General features: G+C 42.4%; 1 protein-coding gene across 1 annotated transcript in view; it reads right to left on the minus strand.

Moving 5' to 3' along the window:
• Positions 1 to 2,003, minus strand: part of LOC126416365 (galectin-6-like) — a 483,119-nt gene extending 481,116 nt beyond the window's left edge. The window contains exon 1 of the mRNA XM_050084045.1: positions 1,754 to 2,003. The gene's annotated coding sequence lies outside the window, so the exon portion shown is untranslated. The remainder of the gene's footprint in view (positions 1 to 1,753) is intronic.
• Positions 2,004 to 6,951: the final 4,948 nt, after the last annotated feature.

The raw sequence follows: 6,951 nt of genomic DNA on the forward strand, positions 1-6,951 counted from the left end.
CTCCTCCATGCACTACAGTCGTCGGCTGTACGCATACATGCTGCCGCTGCTGCATGTTTGCTAAAGCTGTCTACCCACTTTTCATTAGATGGTCTCTTCTGTCTTCTGTTATCTCTTGTTGAACAAAACACTTCAGTGGTTCCTCCATTATCCATCCGCGTGGCCTCATGCTATACTCATTTCATTTCCATCAGTCATAACTTCAGTTTATTCTTCCGCAACATTTATTTGTTTTGATATGCCTCGTAATGCTTCCTGTCAAGTCTCTCTCCAGTGTTCCCTGTGAAGCCCCTGTTTTAATGGTTTCCGCGTGGTCGCTGTAAGTCAAAACTGAGAACACTCCCAGATTGTATACTTGCTGATTTAGACGACTACGGAAGATTAACTTTGCAAACACTAATTAGTTTACCAAAAACTCTCCTAGATGTGTTTATTCTTTCCTTCACTTTTATTGTTTACCTTCGAATTGTGTCCTCAGCTGTGAAACGAATAACGTATCAACTGGTTCTCTTATTTCACTATCGATCTGAATTGTTTTCTTTCAGATAGCCTGATTGTACATTATTTTTATGTTCTCATAGTAGGTTTTCAGACCTGCGTTCAGACTTAGTTACAAGAATGATTATTTCACTTTGCAGCGGAGTGCGCGCGCTTCTGCCATTAAAACCGTTTGTGTGTCGGAGCGGGACTCGAACCAGGAACCTTGACCAATTCTTGACTTATTCCTCTGTTCGTTGTTGGACCTTATCTACACTACAGGTGAAGAACATATAACAACTAATGAAACGACTTAGTGACGCACGTTTTGAAGTTGTCCTAAAAGCAACTACAATAAGCCTAAATAACGTTTAATGAAATCATTGACAACAATGGTACAAATAAAGAATGAAACCACAGAACCGGTTGACGAGTTGAAGTTAACAACTGGATAAATAGCAGAAGAAATAAAAGGAGCGAAAATGGGATGGAGAGCTTATGTCAAATAAAACTATTTTTGAAAATAACCTACAGGAAAGTTGTTAATTTTGAATGATTTGTCCTACTGAAAGTAAGTCTGGATGTCAAAAGTAAGAACACTTTCCGATTTACAGAAAACGGAAGCTTTTTATTATACTAACTGTAGGTACTCAAGGCCATGTAAGCACAAAAAGTTACTACCACTACAGGGGCTCTCCGACCAAAACATTGGCGTGCTAACAGAATCTTCCGTCGGTTCTTGGTAGAACATCATACTTAATGAAAACCACTAGTTTGCTTTTGTTCTACAATATTGCAGAACAAAGCAAACTGGTGATTTTCATTCTATAATCGATGTTTTGACTTTCGAAACTAAACTTCGCTACCCTTGAAGAACCTTCAACTACAATATTGTAGAACAAAGGTGCTTTTCATTTATTACATTGCCGTGCACCGCAACGTTAGGTATGTGATTAACCAGCAGTCTTTTGTTAGTTGACTGTTTTCCAGGGGTAGCGAACTTTAGTTTCGAAAGTTAAAACATCGATTACAGAATGTGAGACGTGTAGAAAGTGACGATGATGCAGTAAAAGTGGTAAGGAATGAAGCACTGCATCGAAGTCGCCACTAGGTGACACACTTTTATACGAATGATGATGATAATAATAATGATAAACAGTGACTTCCAAGAGACAGCAACGTGCATACTATAAACAGACACATCCAATGAGTTTCTTTCTACTTCGTTTCGGAGCTTCCGTGATAAGTGTAAATAACAAACGCGGCGCCACCTTACCTGTGTTGTTGGAAACAGCTGATCCAGGCGCCCAGGTAAAGCACCGCAGGTATAGAAGTGTAGAACAGCTGAGCACAGGAGATCTCCGCGTTTAGAGTTATATGCAGCACACTGCACACCACAGACCCGCTGCCGCTGTTTAAACACTGTACCCTCCACTCCCAACTGCCACGCTTCCCCAGTCGCGGCCTGTTATTCTCGCTGCACCGGCCGGCCTCACTGCACCGCGCGCGGCTTTACGGCTGGAGCGCCGAGCTCATACTAAAGAGTAAAGCGCGCAGGGGCGTTGCCTGCGCATGCGCCGGGCAGACAGGCAGGCTGAGCCACGCTACCTGAGCAGGCAGGCGGTCGTTTCGTCATCGCGTCGACGCGCCGCCACAGCCGAGGGCAGGTCGGGAATTGTGCCAAGCTGTTACTGCCACGTTCGAGGCGAGCCGAAGCGAAGCGAAGTGGCCGGGAAGCGCGCCAGCAGGCGAGAGTAGTTTTGGCGACCGATGGCCTTGGAATCCGGGCGGCGAACACAGCCGGTTCGTTTACACTATCTATTCCCAAGCCGAAACGTTTCGCGAGTATTAACGTACCTCCGCACGGAAAACCAACGCCAAGAAACTCGATTGACAACTGTTTTCATGTCGAAGTTTGACTTAGTTGTCAACTGTCGTCAACATTTATTTGAAATCTTGAGTCTGAAAAACTATGTGAGGGAAGTATTGTGTTAAGTTTGCAACAGTTGACAATATTTGTAAGTCTGTCGCTGGAGTCCACCCAAGATCATCCCGCAGACGTTTATTTAAGGATCTAGGGATATTCACAGTAGCTTCTCAGTATATATATTCTCTTATGAAATTTGTTATTAACAACCAAACCCAATTCAAAAGTAATAGCAGTGTGCACAACTACAATACTAGGAGAAAGGATGATCTTCACTATTCAAGATTAAATCTAACTTGGGCACAGAAAGGGGTGAATTATACTGCCACTAAAGTCTTTGGTCACTTACCAAATAGTGTCAAAAGTCTGACAGATAACCAACAAGTATTTAAGAAGAAATTAAAAGAATTTCTGAATGACAACTCCTTCTACTCCATAGAGGAATTTTTAGATATAAATTAAGAAAAAAAGAAAAAAACCAAACAAAAAAATTATTAAAAAAATTAAAAAAAACAAAAAATAAAAAAGTTGTTATATTAACTTAATTATGTTGCAAAATTAACTTAATTATGTCATGTATTGGAAAACTTGACTCGTTCCACATCATTACGAAATATCTTATTCATGATCCATGGAACTAGTATTAATCTAATCTAATCTAATCTGTCGAACTCACAAAATTTGTGAGTTTGTTAAACTTGCAAAAGTAGTGTGTTTTTGTTTGTTGGAGCTGGTTTTAAGTGTGAGGACACCTTCAGAAGCCCTACCTACAGTTCCAGTGAAACTATCTCGAACAGATTGACGTCCTCCATGCTAACCGCATGGATTCCGAAAAATATCCATCATGCGAAACCCAACTCGCACTATTCTCACATGACATCCTGGCCAGTGAGTAAAAACACAGCAGAGTTATGTAACAGGTGTATGCTCATTGTCCTGTCGTCTGCTTTGTTTCTTTCTTTTGTGTATACAATGGCGACTATCGATTACTTACTTCTACAAAATTCTTGAGTTCATTCACGATAACCCAAAACATTCTAGGCACAGTTTCACCGATCTTAGCCAGTGATATACAATGACAGTACATTAAACTTGTATAACTGTCACCTGTTGCCAGATATGGAAGGTTTACAGTAAGTTGTTGACCTGGTGATAATGCAGCTCTAAAATCTGTGTCTTTCCGTTGAATATGTGGTGCTACCAGCCTCAATAGTACTTCGAATTATCCACATGTAACTATGACAAAATTCCTGAAACCTTGCCTGTCTTCAACATAGAGCTTCTCCAACACAGATTTAAAAACTCTGTGGGTTTCTCTTTCTATCAAAAACTTTCTGGACGGACGACATGCTTCTTTGTTTTGTGTTGATTTTCGTGATGTATGTTCACAATCAGAATCCATTTTCTTTTCTGTAAAAGTAATAATAAAAAAAACAAGCCAATTGAGGGTATTTACAAGAGTTTGAAACTGTTGTCAACATTTTGCAACAGTTGGCAATATTTGTAAGTTTGCCGAACTCACAACATTTGAGAGTTTGTTAAAATTGCAAAAGTTGTGTGTTTTTGTTTGTTGGAGCTGGTTTTCAGTGTGAGGGTACCTTTAGAAGCCCTACCTACAGTTCCAGTGAAACTATCTCGAACAGATTGACATCCTCCATGCTAACCACATGGGTTCCGAAAAATACCGATCATGCAAAACCCAACTCGCACTATTCTCACATGACATCCTGAAAGCCAGGGATTGAGGCATGGTTGGTGGTTGCAGCAGTAGCAGCAGTAGTAGTATTCCCTGACCTCCGAAAAGTATTTGACTCAATACATCAACGCCTGTTACCAAATACAGTAGTATAGGATAACAAACGAAACTAGTGACTACGCAGAGGATTTATTAGTAGGCAGGAGGCAATATGTTATCGTGAGAATAGAGGTATCAGCAAAAGTGTGGTTTATTTGTAAAGGAGACCGCGTGCAGAACACCAGTGCGACCCATTCTTAAGTGCTGCTCAAGTGTTTGGGATCCCCACCAGTTCGGATTCAAGGAAGACTTTGAAGAGATTCCGAGGCGGGTTGCTGTGTTTGTTACTGGTAGGTTCGATCAACACGGAAGTATTACGAAGGTGCTTCGGACACTCAAATGAGAATCGCTGGAAGGAAAGCTGTTGAGAAAATTAAGAGAAACAGCATTTGAGCTGACTGCAGAACTATTCTAATGCGACAGATGTACATTTCGCGTAAGGACCACGAAGATAAGAGAAATTAAGGCTCGTACGGAGGAGTATAGATTGCCGTTTTTCTCCTCTCTCTGTTTGCGAATGGCACAGAAAAGGATATGATTAGTAGCGGTACAGAATACCCTTCGCAACGCATCATAGGCACCTTACGGGGTGTGTATGTAGATGCAGAAGTAAACTTACGGTGTGTCCTATGGAAGACTGTTGCGACCCTCTTGTTCATATTGTATCTTAATGACCTATCAGACAATGTTAATAGTAAAATCAGACTTTTCGCAGATCATTCATTTCCCTATAATGAAGTAGTGTCTCAAAAAAGCAGCACATCTATTCAGTCAGATATTGTTAAGATTTCACAGTGATGCAAAGATAGGAAAGAATGGCAAGGTAAGTTGTCTCCTTTGTAATTACAAGTATTTTTGTAACACTCTTCTTTTGTCGTTGCTGTAGTGACCACCGTAAACACACTCATAACGCTCGCCACCAGAGTCGCGTGATCGATTTAAGATCGCACGTTCGATATGTATCGTTTGGGCCCCGCGCCTTCGAGAGGCAATCATTCTGGGTCAACAGAAGCGTCCGATCTTACCCGTCGGCTTTGACCCGTGACGTAAGCGTGTTGTGGTGTGTGACGTCATTACGGCGCGGAGTTTGATTTGCGATTGTGGCGTGTTTGTAGATGTCTTGTTTTTGTTTGTCGTGCTCTCTGGTGGTGTGTTCATGGTTTTCGTTTGTTTCGTTTGTTTCGTGTGGTGGGGTCAGTTTTCTGTTGCTCAGGTGTTGGATTTGAAGCGGAATTTCTATTAGTGAGTTAATGGTTAATTTAATGCTCATTGCTGTACGTCGGGTGAGTTTGTTATTGAGTGTATTTGGTTGTGGTTTTTTGTTCAGGAATGGATATGAAAGACCGCCTTAACAGTGTTCGGTTGAGGGCGATGATGGGGGAGACAGCTTTAGAGCTGATTAAATTTCTTCAGCTATTTGGCTTAATTGCCGAGGTCGTGAAGTGCGGTGTGTGCCGTGAACCTATGAAATTGGTTAAAGTTCCGGACGCTCGGACCAGGGACGGATACATGTGGTGTTGCCGGAAAGATGGCGTATGGCGTTCTGTAAGGCGTGGTACCTGGTTCGAGAAGTCTAGATTGGCCATGCGTGAGTTTGTGCTTATTACGTATTATTTTTGTTATAGTTGCGGGCAGAGTTTTTGCGCGTTTGAGACTGGTGTGAGTGAGAGGACTGTTTTAGACTGGTATTCCTTTTGTCGTGAGGTGTGTTCCGAATTTATTAAGTACAGGGGTAAGTTGGGTGGGCATGGGGTGCTTGTGGAGGTGGATGAGTCGCAGTTTGGTAAAAGGAAGTATGGGAGGGGGAAGTCTGTGGCTGGTCTTTGGGTGTGGGGGGCTGTTGTTCAGGGGGGTGGGGGTACTGAATGTGTTTTTAGGGTTGTGGAGGGGAGGTCGAAGCCTGAATTAGTGGGGTTAATTGAGGAGTATGTAGAGCCAGGGTCCACAGTAGTTTCAGATGCGTTTTCTTCATATAGGGGGTTGGGTGAGAGGGGATTTAATCATTTAGTAGTGAACCACAGTCTAGAGTTTAAGAATTATGATACTGGGGCTTGCACTAACACAATTGAGGGGATGTGGGGAGCGGTTAAGTCAGTTCTTGGGAGGGGGAAGAGGCGCTCTTCCAACCTTCAGTCTCATTTAGATGAGTACTGTTGGCGGAAGAGTGTCCCAGAGGGCTATTGCATTCTTCGGGTTTTTTTAAGGGCTGTGGGTAAAATGTATAGACCGAAAGTGGTTAGTTAGGGTGGGCTGGGTAGGTGGGTGGGTGGTTTATTTTGTTGTATAGTGTTTGTGTGTTGTATTTTGGAGTTGTGGGGGAGGGGGTTGACGTTTGGGTGGGTTGGGTTTTTATTTTAGTTCAGTATTTTTTCGTTGGTGTGTGTGTGTGTGTGTGTGTTTTTGTATGTGTGTGTGTGTGTGTGTGTGTGTGTGTGTGCGTGCGTGCGTGTGTGCATTTGTGTGTGATTGTGGTGGCCAATCTAGTTTGTGGAGCTGGAACTTTTTTGAGGTAAGTTCCGTTTTTTTTTTTGGTTATTTATGTATGTTTTGTGTATTGGGTATAGGTTGGAAACATCCGATCTCACGCGTCGGCTTTGACCCGTGACGTAAGGGACCTACACATTGATCTGTAGCGTAGCCCTGAATACGAGGTTAGGTTGGGAGTTTTTTTTTGGAATGCGGCCGCGGCAGCGGCCGCCTATGATTCGAAAATATTGATTTGACACTAATGAACATGTATACGTAATATGAA

Source organism: Schistocerca serialis, chromosome 8, assembly GCF_023864345.2.
Source record: "Schistocerca serialis cubense isolate TAMUIC-IGC-003099 chromosome 8, iqSchSeri2.2, whole genome shotgun sequence".
NCBI lineage: Eukaryota > Metazoa > Arthropoda > Insecta > Orthoptera > Acrididae > Schistocerca > Schistocerca serialis.